The sequence below is a fragment of the Rhincodon typus genome, chromosome 13, assembly GCF_021869965.1.
Source record: "Rhincodon typus isolate 14 chromosome 13, sRhiTyp1.1, whole genome shotgun sequence".
Lineage (NCBI taxonomy): Eukaryota > Metazoa > Chordata > Chondrichthyes > Orectolobiformes > Rhincodontidae > Rhincodon > Rhincodon typus.
In genome coordinates, this window is record NC_063344.1 from 54,695,858 (window position 1) to 54,710,176 (window position 14,319).

Genomic DNA, 14,319 nt, shown 5'->3' on the forward strand with positions numbered 1-14,319 from the left:
TTAGACACACAATTGTTCTGCCATTCTCACATTCTGATCACTTAATCTGAACTATCAATATCCTTTCTCTCCCACCACCCTAACCACCACCACCACCACCACCACCCCCCGACGGTTGCACAAATACTGCTTCCGTCTGCACTTCACGTCAGCTCTGATGAGGAGTCATCTAGACTCAAAACATTAGGTTGCTCTTTCACCATGGATGCTGCCTGACCTGCTGTGATTTTTAGCATTTTTGTTTTCAGTCTGTTTTTAAGTTGTCGATGTTCTACTATAGTATTGGGAATATCATAATACAGTGTTCTTGGCGTCAGGGTTTCCATTAAATGTTGCTTCCCATGGATACTATAGACTGTCACCTGACTTTGGATTCTCCCACATCCCAAATTCGCCTGCTCCCTTCCTCCACTCTGACTCTCTTCTGCTGTCCCACTCAGTCCCACACTAAACCCCTCTCCATTCCCCAACTCTGTCCTGCTCATTTTTCCTCTCTATTCCCCAGTTCTCTCTGTGTGTCAATACTCTCCCACTGCTGACATCCTTGCACTCACTGACCTTTTCCTTCTCTCTGGCTATAATCTGTTCACCAACTCTCTCCTGCTCTATCAACTCTTCCTGCTCTCCAACTCACTTGCACTAAGTGATTCTGTCTCTCACTCCCAAATTCCTCCTGCTCACAAACTCTGTCCTGCTCACTCACTCTCTGACCTTTTCACATTCACAACATCTGTCTGCTTTCCCACTTTCTGACATTTACTCTGTAACCTTTCCTGTTCCCCCAACTCTCTTTCTCTTCCCCCCTCCAACTCTTCCCTATTTTTTAACCCCTCTCAGACTCTGTCCCACTCTCCTGTTCTCTGAATCCCCCCACACACTAACTCTGTGCTTCTCTCTGACACTCTTGGCTCAACGACTGTCTTCCATTTTCTGTTTCTCTTCTGTTGCCATGACTCTCCTGCTTGCCAACATTCTCCTACTTGGTGACTGTCACACTGCTCACTGGCCCTTTGTTGCTCACGGATTTCTGTTACTGTCAACTCACTCCCGCTCAATTACTCTTTCCCACTCGCTACCTCTCTCTCACTGAATCAACTCTCCCCCTGACTTTCCCCCATTCACTGCCTCTCCTGTTCATCGATTCCCTATTCCCTCTAACTTACCAATTCTCTCCAGTTCTCTAACTACATCCGGACACCGTTAACTCTCTCCTGCTCTCCAATTCTCCTGCTCATCAACTCTCTCCTGCTGTCTCTCACTCTTCCACTTGCCAACCTTCCCCTGCTCTCCAATTCTCTCTCTTCCGATCCTTGATCCTCTCCCACACCTTGTCTCTCTATTCGTATACCAGTTCTTTCCCACTCTTCTCAGTAAATCTGTATGGTTCCCCTGACTCTCTCTCACTCACTGACTCTCTTCCACTTACCAACTCTTCCACACACTCTGACTTTTGCCTACTCACTGACCTCTTCCCTTCCTGAGCCTCCTGCTCACCACCCTGCTCCTTGCCCTTGGTGCCCTGTAAAACTAGCAGCCTCCTGAGATTCCAGGGGATCAGTTCCACCTCTTTGGGTGCCCACTAAGGGCTTCCTGTTGCAAGCTCTACCTCTGTTGTAAAGCCCCAGCCCATTTGCTAGGGCCTGCCTAATTGGACCTAATGATCCCTGTGTATGGGATGGGCCAAAGAGCTAAAAGGTAATGATGATATTTGACAGCTGTATGAGAAAAAAGATTGTGTGGGATGGGAAAATAGACTGGGAAAGTTAATGATGATACTCGACAAGCTACATGACCTTGAATGAGTCCTGTGAACATTCCTTTATGGGCCGAAGATGGCACCAGCAGCTTGTTTTTCTGTAGCTGTGTTTTCTGTACTAGCCAGCAGTTTTGTCTTCTGTCTCTGTGCTGGTTGTTTGTTACACTGTATAAAAGAGAGAGTTTTTTCCAAGTCATTGGACTTCACCGTGGACCGGAATTGTGAACGGTGCCAGGAACGAACCAAGGCCACTCAACCAGCCATCAATCGAGGGGTCCCCGACGGGCAAAAGGGCGTGAGACTTGTTGCTTTTTCTTTTTGCTTTTCCATTTATCATTACCACTATAATCATTATCATTACTTAATTAGCATTCATATTTAAGCAAATTGCTGTTGTAAAGTTTTCTCTTAATTATATTTAATTGAATCCAAAAGAACCGCTTGGATACATGTTGCGATCCAAAACATTTTTGAGGATGGGATTCGGGAAAATGTTTAAGAGAAGGGAGAGGCAACCTGATGCTCTGGAGACCTTCCATATTCCAGGATGAAATGTGGCAGACTCTGGATTCGGGTCCGTAGCTAATTTGTTAGGACCCCTGCAAGAATGGCAGATGGTTACAACTGGAAAAAGAGAGAAAGGAGGATTATTCATACAGGCTGCTGTATACAAGTGCTTGCAAGAAGCAGGCTTCCCCAGAAGCAAGGAAAGCATATTGCAAATTTGATGGAAGTTGTCAACAGCTTTGCATTCTACGTATAGGGAATTAGAAGAGTGCTAGGCTAAAAACAGGCAGCTTGAGGCTGCATTGACAGTGATAGAACAGCGTAATATTATCCTAACAGAAGCAGTTCAGACAGTGCAGGAGAGAGCCGAGAAGGTGGAGGAGAAACAGAACCAGATAGCATGCCATCTGATGGCAGTATAACAGAAGAAAAGAGCAAACTGCGCAATTGGAAAGTTGACCCAGTCAAAGTGCACTAGTAAGTGAAGAGTGAGGCCCACCTGAGCAAGTGACAAACAGGGACAACAAGTTGTAGATGGGGTGGGTTCAAAGGTGAAACAAAAGATAACCAGAAGCGAAATGTTTGTGGCATTATTAAAAGCAGGAATAGAGAGGAGTAAGATAGACAGAATATCTACAGATGCCATGTACAATATGTGGAGAACGCACTGCTCTCCAAAGCGTAAAGAAATAAGAGAGATCAAATCAGATGTGGAGGGAGGATAGGAAAACCAACAGAAGACAGGGTTTGTAGTCCACTCCAACACAGAAAATGTTGAAAAAAATGATAATACATTAGGAAGCTAAAGCTGTTCCAAAACAGAATTCACCCACTCCACCTCTCTCACCCACTCCAACCTCTCCCCCACAGAATGTGCAGCCCTCCGCTCCAACCCTAACCTCACTACAAAACCCACGGACAAGGGAGGCGCAGTTGTGGTATGGCGCACTGACCTCTACATCGCCAAGGCCAGGCGCCAACTCTCTGACACCTCCTCGTACCGCCCCCTTGATCATGACCCCACCCCTAACAACCAAAACATCATCTCCCAGACCATCCATAACCTCATCACCTCAGGTGACCTCCCACTCACAGCCTCCAACCTCATCGTTCCCCAACCCCGCACCGCCTGTTTCTATCTCCTTCCCAAAATCCATAAACCTGACTGCCCTGGTCGACCCATTGTCTTTGCCTGCTCCTGCCCCACCAACATTATCTCCACTTACCTCAACTCCATTTTCTCTCCACTGGTCCAGGAACTCCCCACCTACGTCCCTGACACCACCCATGCCCTCCACCTCCTCCAAAACTTCCGATTCCCTGGTCCTCAACACCTCATCTTCACCGTGGACATCCAGTCCCTATATACGTGCATTCCCCATACAGATTGCCTAAAAGCCCTCTGCTTCTTCCTCTCCCGCAGGCCCAACCAGTCCCCCTCCATCGACATCCTTATCCGCTTAACCAAACTCGTCCTTACACTTAACAACTTATCCTTCAACTCCTCTCACTTCCTACAGACAAAAAGGGTGGCCATGGGTACCTGCATGGGCCCAAGCTATGCCTGCCTCTTTGTAGGATACGTGGAACAATCCCTCTTCCGTAGCTACACTGGCCCCAAACCCCACCTCTTCCTCCATTATATCGATGACTGTATCGGCGCAGTCTTGTGCTCCCACGAGGAACTCAAACAGTTCATCCACTTTACTAACACCTTCCACCCCAACCTTAAGTTCACTTGGACCATCTCTGATACCTCTCTCTCCTTCCTGGACCTCTCTGTCTCTATCCCTGGTAGCCACCTGGAAACTGATATCTATTTCAAGCCCACCAACTCCCACAGCTACCTAGAATACACCTCCTTTCACCCACCTTCCTGCAAGAATGCCATCCCCTACTCCCAATTCCTTTGCCTCCACTGCATCTGCTCCCAGGATGAGGCATTCCACTCCCGGACATCCCAGATGTCCTTGTTCTTCAAGGACCGCAATTTCCCCTCCATAGTGGTCGAAAATGCCCTCGACTGCATCTCTTGCGTTTCCCGCACCTCAGTCCTCACACCCACTCCCCGCAATAACAACAAAGACAGAATTCTCCTCGTCCTCACGTATCACCCCATCAAACTCCGGATTCAACACATCATTCTCTGCCACTTCTGCCACCTGCAATTTGACCCCACTACCAAGGATATATTTCCCTCCCCATCCTTATCTGCCTTCCAGAGGGACCACTCTCTCCGTGACTCCCTCATCCGCTCCACACTCTCCACTAGTCCCACCACCCCTGCCACTTTTCCCTGCAACCGCAGGAGGTGCTACACCTGCCCCTACACCTCCCCCCTCACCTCCATCCCAGGCCCCAAGAAAACCTTCCACATTAAACGGATGTTCACCTGCACATCTGCTAATGTGGTATATTGTCTCTGCTGTTCCCAACGTGGCCTCCTCTACCTCAGAGAAACCAAGCGGAGGCTTGGAGACCGCTTTGTGGAACACCTACCCTCAGTTCACGACAAACGACAACACCTTCCAGTAGTGAACCACTTCAACTCCTTGGATGACATGTCCATCCTGGGCCTCCTCCAGTGCCACAACGATGCCACCCGCAGGCTGGAGGAACAGCACCTCATATTCTGCTTGGGAACCCTGCAGCCCAAGGGTCTCAATGTGGACTTCACAAGCTTTAAAATCTCCCCACCCCTGACCTCATCCCAAGACCAGCCCATCTTGTCCCCGCCTCCTTGACCTGTCTGTCTTTTCTCCCACCTATCCGCTCCTCCCTCCTCACTGACCAACCCCCACCCCACATCCGACTTACTAGCCTCATCCCCACCTCCTTGAACTGTCCGTCTTCCATCCCACCTACCCCCCCCTCCCTCCTCACTGACCAACTCCCATCCCAACTCCTTACCTACACTCACCTTTACTGGCTTCATCCCCACCTCCTTGACCTGTCCGTCTTTTCTCCACCTATCTGCTCCTCTATCCACCTTCTATCGTTGCCTCCCTCTCTCTCTATTTATTTCGGAGCCTCCTTCCCTTCCCCCATTTCTGAATAAGGGTCCAGATCCGAAACGTCAGCTTTCCTGCTCCTCTGATGCTGCTTGGCCTGCTGTGTTCATCCAGCTCTATACCTTGTTATCTCAGACTCCAGCATCAGCAGTTATTACTATCTCTCACTCATTAAAGATGTGTCAAATCAAACAAACTCACTCAATAAAGTTAAATCCCAATCACAGCCTTCCCAATTACTCGTAAACTATGCCTTTTCTACTGACAAGCAGTGCCCCACTGCAAATAGGCAGATTCCACAAAGTAAAATGCATTCATCTTTTATAAAAGATGTTCTGATTTCCAGTGCTCCATGTGATCAGTCAGTTAACGCATCTGTGACCTTTGCAATCAATCTAATTTCAACTTTATTATCAGATTCTGTTAAAAGTCATGTTACTGCTATGAAACAAGATGATTGCATCTCACATAATTTGTGTGTCTCTAATCTGCCTACAATATCTATTGTATCCTGCCCAGCTACTGAAACAGTATTTGTGACGCAGTCAGAGCTTTCACCTTCCTACCACTCAGATTGCTTTGATATCAAACCCAATACCAACATGTTTGGACCCGTCAAGAAATTCAAACCCATCATTCAGAAGCCAGTACAGAGGGATGAGTGCTTACACAGTTCCCTAATGGAAGCTATCCAATCAGGGCAAAACAAAGAATGGTTTAGAAAGATATCTGATATGGTGATAAATGGTAACCTTAAAAAAGATTCATTTATTGCAATGAATGAACACTTTGCACTTTTGACATCAATTAGAGCACACAGTGGAATTACAAAACTTAAAAAGACAACTTCTACAGTAATCAAAAGAGCTACAGGACGTAAAGGAATGTTCTCAAACAAGATAACCAGCCACTGCATCTTGTGCTCCTCCTCCTGCTCCTTCTCCAGATTTTCCAAAAACTGAGAAGTTCACTACTGATTCTGCTGCGAATATAGAAGAGGCACGAATTGCATTATTAGAAGTGATTCAATCTGGCACCAGTGCAGCTCACTTAAGAAAGGTCTCCATTCTGAGAAACACAGTGCAAATCAGTGGAAGGCCATGTTCTGTACAAAAATTAAGATGCTCAAGCCCTTACATTTCTTAATGAGAAATGTTGGAACTAATCACACAGTGGCCTTAAAATGTCATTCAGAATACTTTCAAGAATACCAAAGAAGTGACAGAAACAAGTATATAGCTATATTTGACTATTCTGCATAATTTAATTGTTTTGTGCAAATGGGGTATTTTATGATTACGTATTGATAAGATCAGAATAATTAATATGATTTAACTGTCTCTGAAGAGAAAAAGATGTAACTGATTCTATTTAATGTTTACATAATTATTAGTAAATGTAATTAGTGCCATTTACTGATGGGTGGAACAGGCAAGGTAAAGTTCTCCTCAAACCTAAGTTACCAATTTTGACGCGGATGTTACCTGATGTTATGAGCCACAAGGCCAGGAGAGCCCAACAAAGCTCCATTGTAAAATAAAATGGTACATAGCTGATTGAGCCAAGAAGGGGAAGGAAGGTTTTTGCAAACTTCTTGAACAAATAGCTGAATACCCACCAGATGGACAAACTCCGAGTCCCTATCGCACCATACCTGCATCTCTCATTCGAACTACCTGAAGATAGTCGTCACTGTGCTTGGTTCACTGATGAATCAGCTACCTGGAAGAATGTCCAAAGATGGTGGTGAACAGCTGCATTTAATCCCTCCACATAGACGATTATCCATAGTGAAAGAGATGGGGGATCGAGTCAGTATGCTGAATTGGCAGCTGTGCTCCTAGCCCTGGAAGAAGAGAGTCAGTGTCTGCACATTTATACTGACTCATGGGCAGTGGCCAATGGAATGGCTGTATGGATGCCAACTGGCAGTCACATGACTGGAAAATTGCTGGTAAACCCCAGTGGGGAACAGAACTATGGAATCAAATATGGGCAAAGGCACAGCACATGAAAATCACTGTGTACCATGTTGATGCACACATGAAGGATGGTTCAGAATCTGCTGATCACAACAATACCATGGATGGAAATGGTAAAAGCCAGAACAGTTGAAGATGCATCAGAAGAGTACCACACTGGAAAATGGGCTCATGAAAAATCAGGACACTTAGGGTATCACGGCACTGTGCAATGGCCAAGTAATCGACGTTTGCATTTATCCACCGATCTGGTGAAAGAAGTCATTGGCAAGTGTGAGATTTATCAAAAGGTAAAACATGTCTTACTGCTGAAAAAAAAACTAATGGTACAAATCAAGCGAGGAGATCCGCCAGCTCAAACCTGGCAGATTGACTATGTTAGCCCATTACTGTTACAACAACGATATCAATATCTGTTAACCATGGTGAACACCTACGCTGGGCTAATGCTAGCTTTCCTGACAACCAAAGTGAATCAGAGTAACACTATCAAGGGCCTAGAACAGTTGATATTCTACTATGGTGAACCATCAGAAATACAATGAGATAATGGCTCACACTTTACAGGCCAACAGGTGCAGCTTTGGGTTGCAGATAATGGGATACATTGTATGTTTCACATTCCCTATTACCCTCAAGCAGCTGGCCTTGTAGAATGAATGAATGGGTTTTTAAAGCAGCAAGTTAAATTATTAACCCTTCTCATACATTAAGCAGGGGGAGGTGGGGGTGGCTCAAAGTGCTTCCACAGGCATTGTATAATCTAACTAATTGGCCTCTGAAAGGAGTGATACCCATGAGAAGAATGTTTCAAGGGCGTGGCCAGTTACATCCTCCCAATGAACTTACAATGTCTGACGACCTTTGCACAGGGAGAAAAGTGTGGCTACTCCACCCACAACACCCGCCTAAGCCAGGTGAGATACTTGCCCATGGACAAGGTGATACCTATTGGGTATTGATAGTGAGGCAGGAAGCACCAGAATGTATAGACAGAGGGAAATTAACAAAAACAGAGTGAGTTGTCAGATTGCAGACTGATAAGATATGAGTTCTTCACATCACCATGCAAATTTATTATGGAGGGATGTAGCTGCAGATGATTCATCAGTTGGCAGCTGCCATACGTAATCTCACGAAAGAGACCGCTGCAGTCCTTAATTTGATGATACAGTCTGTTGTTATGTTATTCATAATGGTGACGGTTATTTTCATGGTAGTTTTAATTTTTTGGTGTAGGTTACATACTTTTGTTATACATTCTCATGTGTCTGTCGCTGATTATGTCTGCATTTACAATTGTAACATGTGCTGTTAAATATCATCGGGGTGGATTGTATAGGATGGGCCAAAGAGCTAAAAGGTAATGATGATATTTGACAGCTGCATGAGAAAATAGATTGCGTAGGTTGGGAAAATAGCCTGGGAAGGTTAATGATGATACTTGACAAGCTGCATGACCCTGAATGAGTCCTGTGAACATTCCTCTATGGGCCAAAGATGGCACCAGCAACTTGTTTTTCTGAAGCTGTGTTTTCTGTACTAGCTAGTAGTTTTATCTTCTGTCTCTGTGCTGGCTGTTTGTTATACTGTATAAGAGAGAGAGAGAGAGAGTTTCTTTCCAAGTTGCTGGACATCCCCTCTGCTCGGAAACATGAACGGTGCCAGGAATGAACCTAAGCCTCCAGATCAGCCATCGATCAAAGGCTCCCCAATGGACAGAAGGGCGTGAGACTTGTTTTTTCTCTTTTCCATTTCTGATTATCAGTATAATCATTATCATTACTTAATAAACATTCATATTTAAGCAAATTGCTGTTGTCATGTCTTCTCTTAATTATATTTAACCAAATTCAAAAGAACCGCTTGAATACATGCTGTGATCCAAGACACCCTGATCCTACTTTTTTTGGGACTCCAGGTTTGCTATGGGAATTGCTGCTGTCCCTGGGGTTGCCACGCTTACTCCCCAAAAATATGTGGGCAAAAATGTCAAAAGGATGAGATATCACAATGCAGTATTGGGTCATGAATCACCAGACGTTTTCAATTTACAAGTAAGCGTCCTATTAGAATGTGCCACATGCTGCAACTGCAGGAAGTTGGCCTCAGTTAGTGATACCAGTGGCTCTGAAAGTGGTTGTGGTAATATATTTTAATGCATCTGTTTTTTTTTCTCTAATAGAGCAGGCAATGTTCACCACATCTCCCAGTTTGCCACCTGCTGTCGCTGAACCTCTGTAACCTGAGAGACTTGATGAATTTATTCCCACTTTGTTCCTTCTGGCAACTGACTCACTGATGAATAAAATCTTTTATCATTTTGAACGCAGATAAGTGGTTCAGCAATGATTAAATACCACTATTATTAGTAGGTTGTACTGGTTAATGCTTAATTTGATATAAAGTGGCTCTCCGTAGAATAGCTGTGAAGAAGATAACATTGCGACATGGGGTAATTGAATGAGAATTTAAGCATTAAGGCAATGTTTGTGGTATTTTTTCAAGGTAAGCAAGAGAGAAAATTCTTTAAAACTGAAGCATGTGACTTCCTGATTATAGTAACAGGATAATTTGCTGAACAATGTAAATTTTGGATTGCCCTCAATTGTGTGAAAAATTGTCTGAAACACTTTCTCAAGTTGTCCTTTTTTAAGACAGGAGTTCAACTGTTCTTGCAACTAGCTATGAAACTAAGCCAATTTTATAGTGTTCTTAAGAATTTAAGAATGTAAAATAATCAGCTAAATGAAATTCAGATAATTTCAGTCACACTAATCACACGATTCCCCATCATCTTACATGGCTTTCACCACCAGGAAATTACTTGCTGACGTCCACCAACGAGGTTCATAGAAGAATAATGCTTTTGGCAATTTATTTTTCATTCATGGGATGAGGGCATCACCGGCTAGGCACGCACTTATGGCCTACCCCAAATTGCCCAGAAGGCAGTTAAGAGTCAACCACATTGCTGTGGGTCTGGAGTCACATGCCATTTCAGGCTGTTAAGGATGACAGATTTCCTCCCTGGAAGATATTAGTGAACCAGATGGGCTTTCATGACAATCAGTAATGGTTACCATTAGGCTAGCATTTTATTCCAGATATTTGATATTAATCACTATCTTAACAATCTGCCATGATGGAACTCAAACCCATGCCCACAGGACATTAGCCTAGTGGTAAGCCTGACTCACTAGCCCAATGACATTACCATTATGGCACTAAAGTTGTGGAAGGTGATCACTGCATTTGGAATTGTACTCCAGCAAGAGTCAATATAGTGTTATAGAGCCATATAGCATGGAACCAGACCCTTCAATCCAACTCGTCCACACCAACCAGACATCCCAATCTGACCTACTCCCATTTGCCAGCATTTGGCCTATATCCCTCTAAACACTTCCTATTCATATACTCATCCAGATGACTTTTAAATGTTGTAATTGTATTTCCACCAGTTCCTCAGGCAGATCATTCCATACACACAGCACCTTCTGCATGAACACATTAACCCTCAGATCCTCTTAAATCTTCCCCCACCTATGGCTTCTAGTTTTGGACTCCCCACCCTAGGAAAAAGACCTTGACTGTTCAACCTATCCATAACCCTCATGATTTTATAAACCTCAGTAAGGTCAGCCCTTAGTCTTCGATGTTCCAGGGTAAAAAGCCCCAGGTTATTCAGCCTCTCCCTATAACTCAAACCCTCCAGTCCTGGCAACGCCCTTGTAAATCTTTTCTGCACCCTCTCAGGTTTAACCACATCCTTCCTATAGAAGGGTGACCAGAATTTTATGCAGTATTCCAAAAGTGGCCTCAACAATGTCCCGTACAGCCAGCAAATGACCTCTTACCTCCTGTACTCAATATTCTGATCAATGAAGGCAGCGTGCCAAACACCTTCACCATCCTGTCTACCTGTGAGTCCACTTTAAGGAACCATGCATGTGCTCCCCGAGGTCTCTTTGTTCAGCAACACTCTCTGGGGCCCTACCATTTAGTGTATAAGTCCTGCCTTGGTTTGCCTTACCAAAATGCAACACCTTACATTTACCTAAATTAAGTCGCTTTTGGTCAGCAGTCACCTTTTAAAGTCATTGCCACTAATATGTGCGTCATTGAAATGACAGTGTTCAATCTGTAAGCATCAATGGCATGGTGAAAATTCTCTTCTCTCACCACAGATGTTGCCAGACCTGTTGTGTTTTTCCAGCAAATTCTGTTTCTGATCTCCAGCATCTGCAATTCCTTATTTTATTAGCTTTTGTTGTTGATGGTGAAAATTGCCTTTGACCAGCATTTGAACCCTGAGCACAGTCATTCTACACGCATTGCTTACGGGTGATGAAATCATTTCGAGTGCAAATTAAATGGAGTGATAATTTGCAAATGGCTGCTGCATGTATTTGCCCCTGCAATGTCATAGTGTCCCGTAGATATGGATCCCAAGCTTTAGTTCATTGAACTGACATTGAGTCTACCCATCCTGGGTTTTGTCCCAGCCATTGCAGTTACTGTTTAGTGAACAACAAGTGATGGCAATCTCAGTGGAAACTGTCAGTTCCAGGCTTTGCCTATTGACTAGGTACACCCCTAACCAAAACCTCATTGCCTCCGTTTCACCTTGCATGACTGCAACAGCTCATTTCTATCCATTTCCACTGTGCCACAAACCCTCCTTATACTTTGACTTGCTCCCACCTCCCACCATCACTGAGCTTATTCCTACCTCAACACATGCCTCTGCTTCTCCTGCATAGCCTTAATTGTCCACTAACTTATGGCAGTGATCCCCCAATTGCCCTAAAACCATCTCTAGCACCCTCCTCGATGATCAATGCATGATGCCCAGGACTGTATTTACCAGACCTCTGACTGTCTTTGATGAGCAGCCCCTAGACGTGAGTGTCTAGACCCTTGGCTGCTGTATTTGCAATTCCCTGACTGACAGTAAGTAAGCTTCCTGAATGTTTGTGATCCCCTACAAAACTGACCATTCCCCACTCCCCTGGACTGTAATTGAACAGATGCCCTAACTCTGACTGGCCTGAGTAGACCCCTCACTGTGGTCAAGACCCTGGACTGTGTATTAAATTCACTCGTAACTGATGATACAGGGATGCCCTGACTGACAGTTGCCCTCCCTTGACTAGACTGAGAACTAGCTGCCACCCACTTTCCAATATGCCAATTTGGTTAAATAAATAAGGTGTTTTCTGCACAGGCAGCTGGCATGTACTGCAGGTGTCACATTGACATCTCAGTGTGCCACACAGCAAAATGAACCTCCCCGCCACCCTGGGCAGATCCATAATGTCAAACAGCCTGTCTGCGGGTCTCACAAAACAGAGGTCCAGACAGCATACTGATAGTCTTTAGGCATTGGCTGAAGTGCCAATGTACTACTAGGCATGGCAAGGGAGGCCTGCTGTGAGCATGCAGGTTGGCACTAAGTGAATGAAAGTGCTAAGAGAGCTAGGGTGCGGCCTGATCCAATCCATGAGCTGGGTGCTTGCCCCTACGTGCATAGTGTCCTCGCAGCAGGCTTTCGATGTCGGTTGCTGGTGCACCCAGCAAGGCAGCCCTACATTTTCTATGCATTCTGCAATTTGATTAAAAAAGTGTCATGAAGATCTTTAGGGGCTGACAGATATTGGATATCAATGCCTCTGAATCAATGTATCGTGCCCTGAGATGCTGTTGCCTGGTGACCACAGTGTCAGTGACAAGAGTCACCAGGTACTGGCTCTGACTTACATGTCAAGAATTCTTGGTGTCAAGGTCACTTATGGCAGGAGGTGGAGTATGAAGTTGCATATTAATGAGGCAAGATGTGCACTTAATACTGTTCTTAACAAGAAATAATCCTTTTAATCGGTAACTCACCATTTCCTAGCAAGAATCTTGCCATGACAGCCAGAAGCATGCAGTGTGTTTCTCCGGACATTGACGTCCATGATTCCGTCACATTTCTCATCTCTCAATGTCTTTCAGGCCCCGATAAGATTCCTCCCAAAGACTCCTTCCTGACCCATGTGGTAAGATGTAACTGTAGGGTTTGTGAGGACAGAAACTTGGAGTACATAAATGCAGACAAGGAGTCAGTAGTGGATTGTTCTGGCATGGACATCCTTATGCAGAAAGATCTGAGATTTGGCAAATGAGGTCTAGAAAACACTCTGGACAAGAAGGTGCAGAAAGACAGGAATGAATGTTTCAGTGGTAGATGTACATATGGCATTGGTACCACTAGAAAAATAAGAGTGAATATTATACAACAGTAACTATTTTGGATCTCTTGTTGATGTTGAAGAATTGATTCTGGCATTGAAACCACATTCCTTTAAACTAAATGCCTCCAGTGCACAGTTCCACTCATTTCCCAGGCAAACGTATTCTTCCCTCATTGATCTTCCAAACAAGAGAGATAGAGAATTACTTTTCTAGCAAGTCCTGAAACGACAGCTCAACAGCATCACTATTTAAGCAGGGAGACTCGCTGTTCCTCTAGGCCTTTGTGGTAACATTTTATTTGACATTATTCTGCAGATCTTCCAGCCAACAATGATGTGTACATTGCCACTGCCTTTGAAGCTTCCTGCACCCAATCAAAATTTATTATTTTAGCTGAGTCCAGTAAGGGGGTGGTGGTAGAAGATAAAGTTTGATTGTATCAGATCAGATGGGTTGGTAGTTGGGCCGAGGGAAGGTGGTGGAACTGAGTCAAACCGAGTCAGGGTAAGTATTTCGATTGGGGATGATTGTGGTATAGAAAGTTGGGTTGGGTCAGTCAGGTCAGAGGTGGCCTGGCTGAGGGTTTGGTGAGGTAAACAGAGTTGAGATGGAATCAAGTTGGGTGAGACTTGGGGGTGTATTGATTGTAGTACTCAATTTGGTCATATTGGCTAATCTCTGACCAAGAAATAACTGGCGTAACATTACCAAGTAAGTAGCCAGGTAAGTCAGTAATTTGATGGATCGAGATTAACGTTCCGTATAAGTTTTCTTGCTGTTGCATGAACCTCTGAGGTATATACGTGACAGTGGCTTCTGAAAG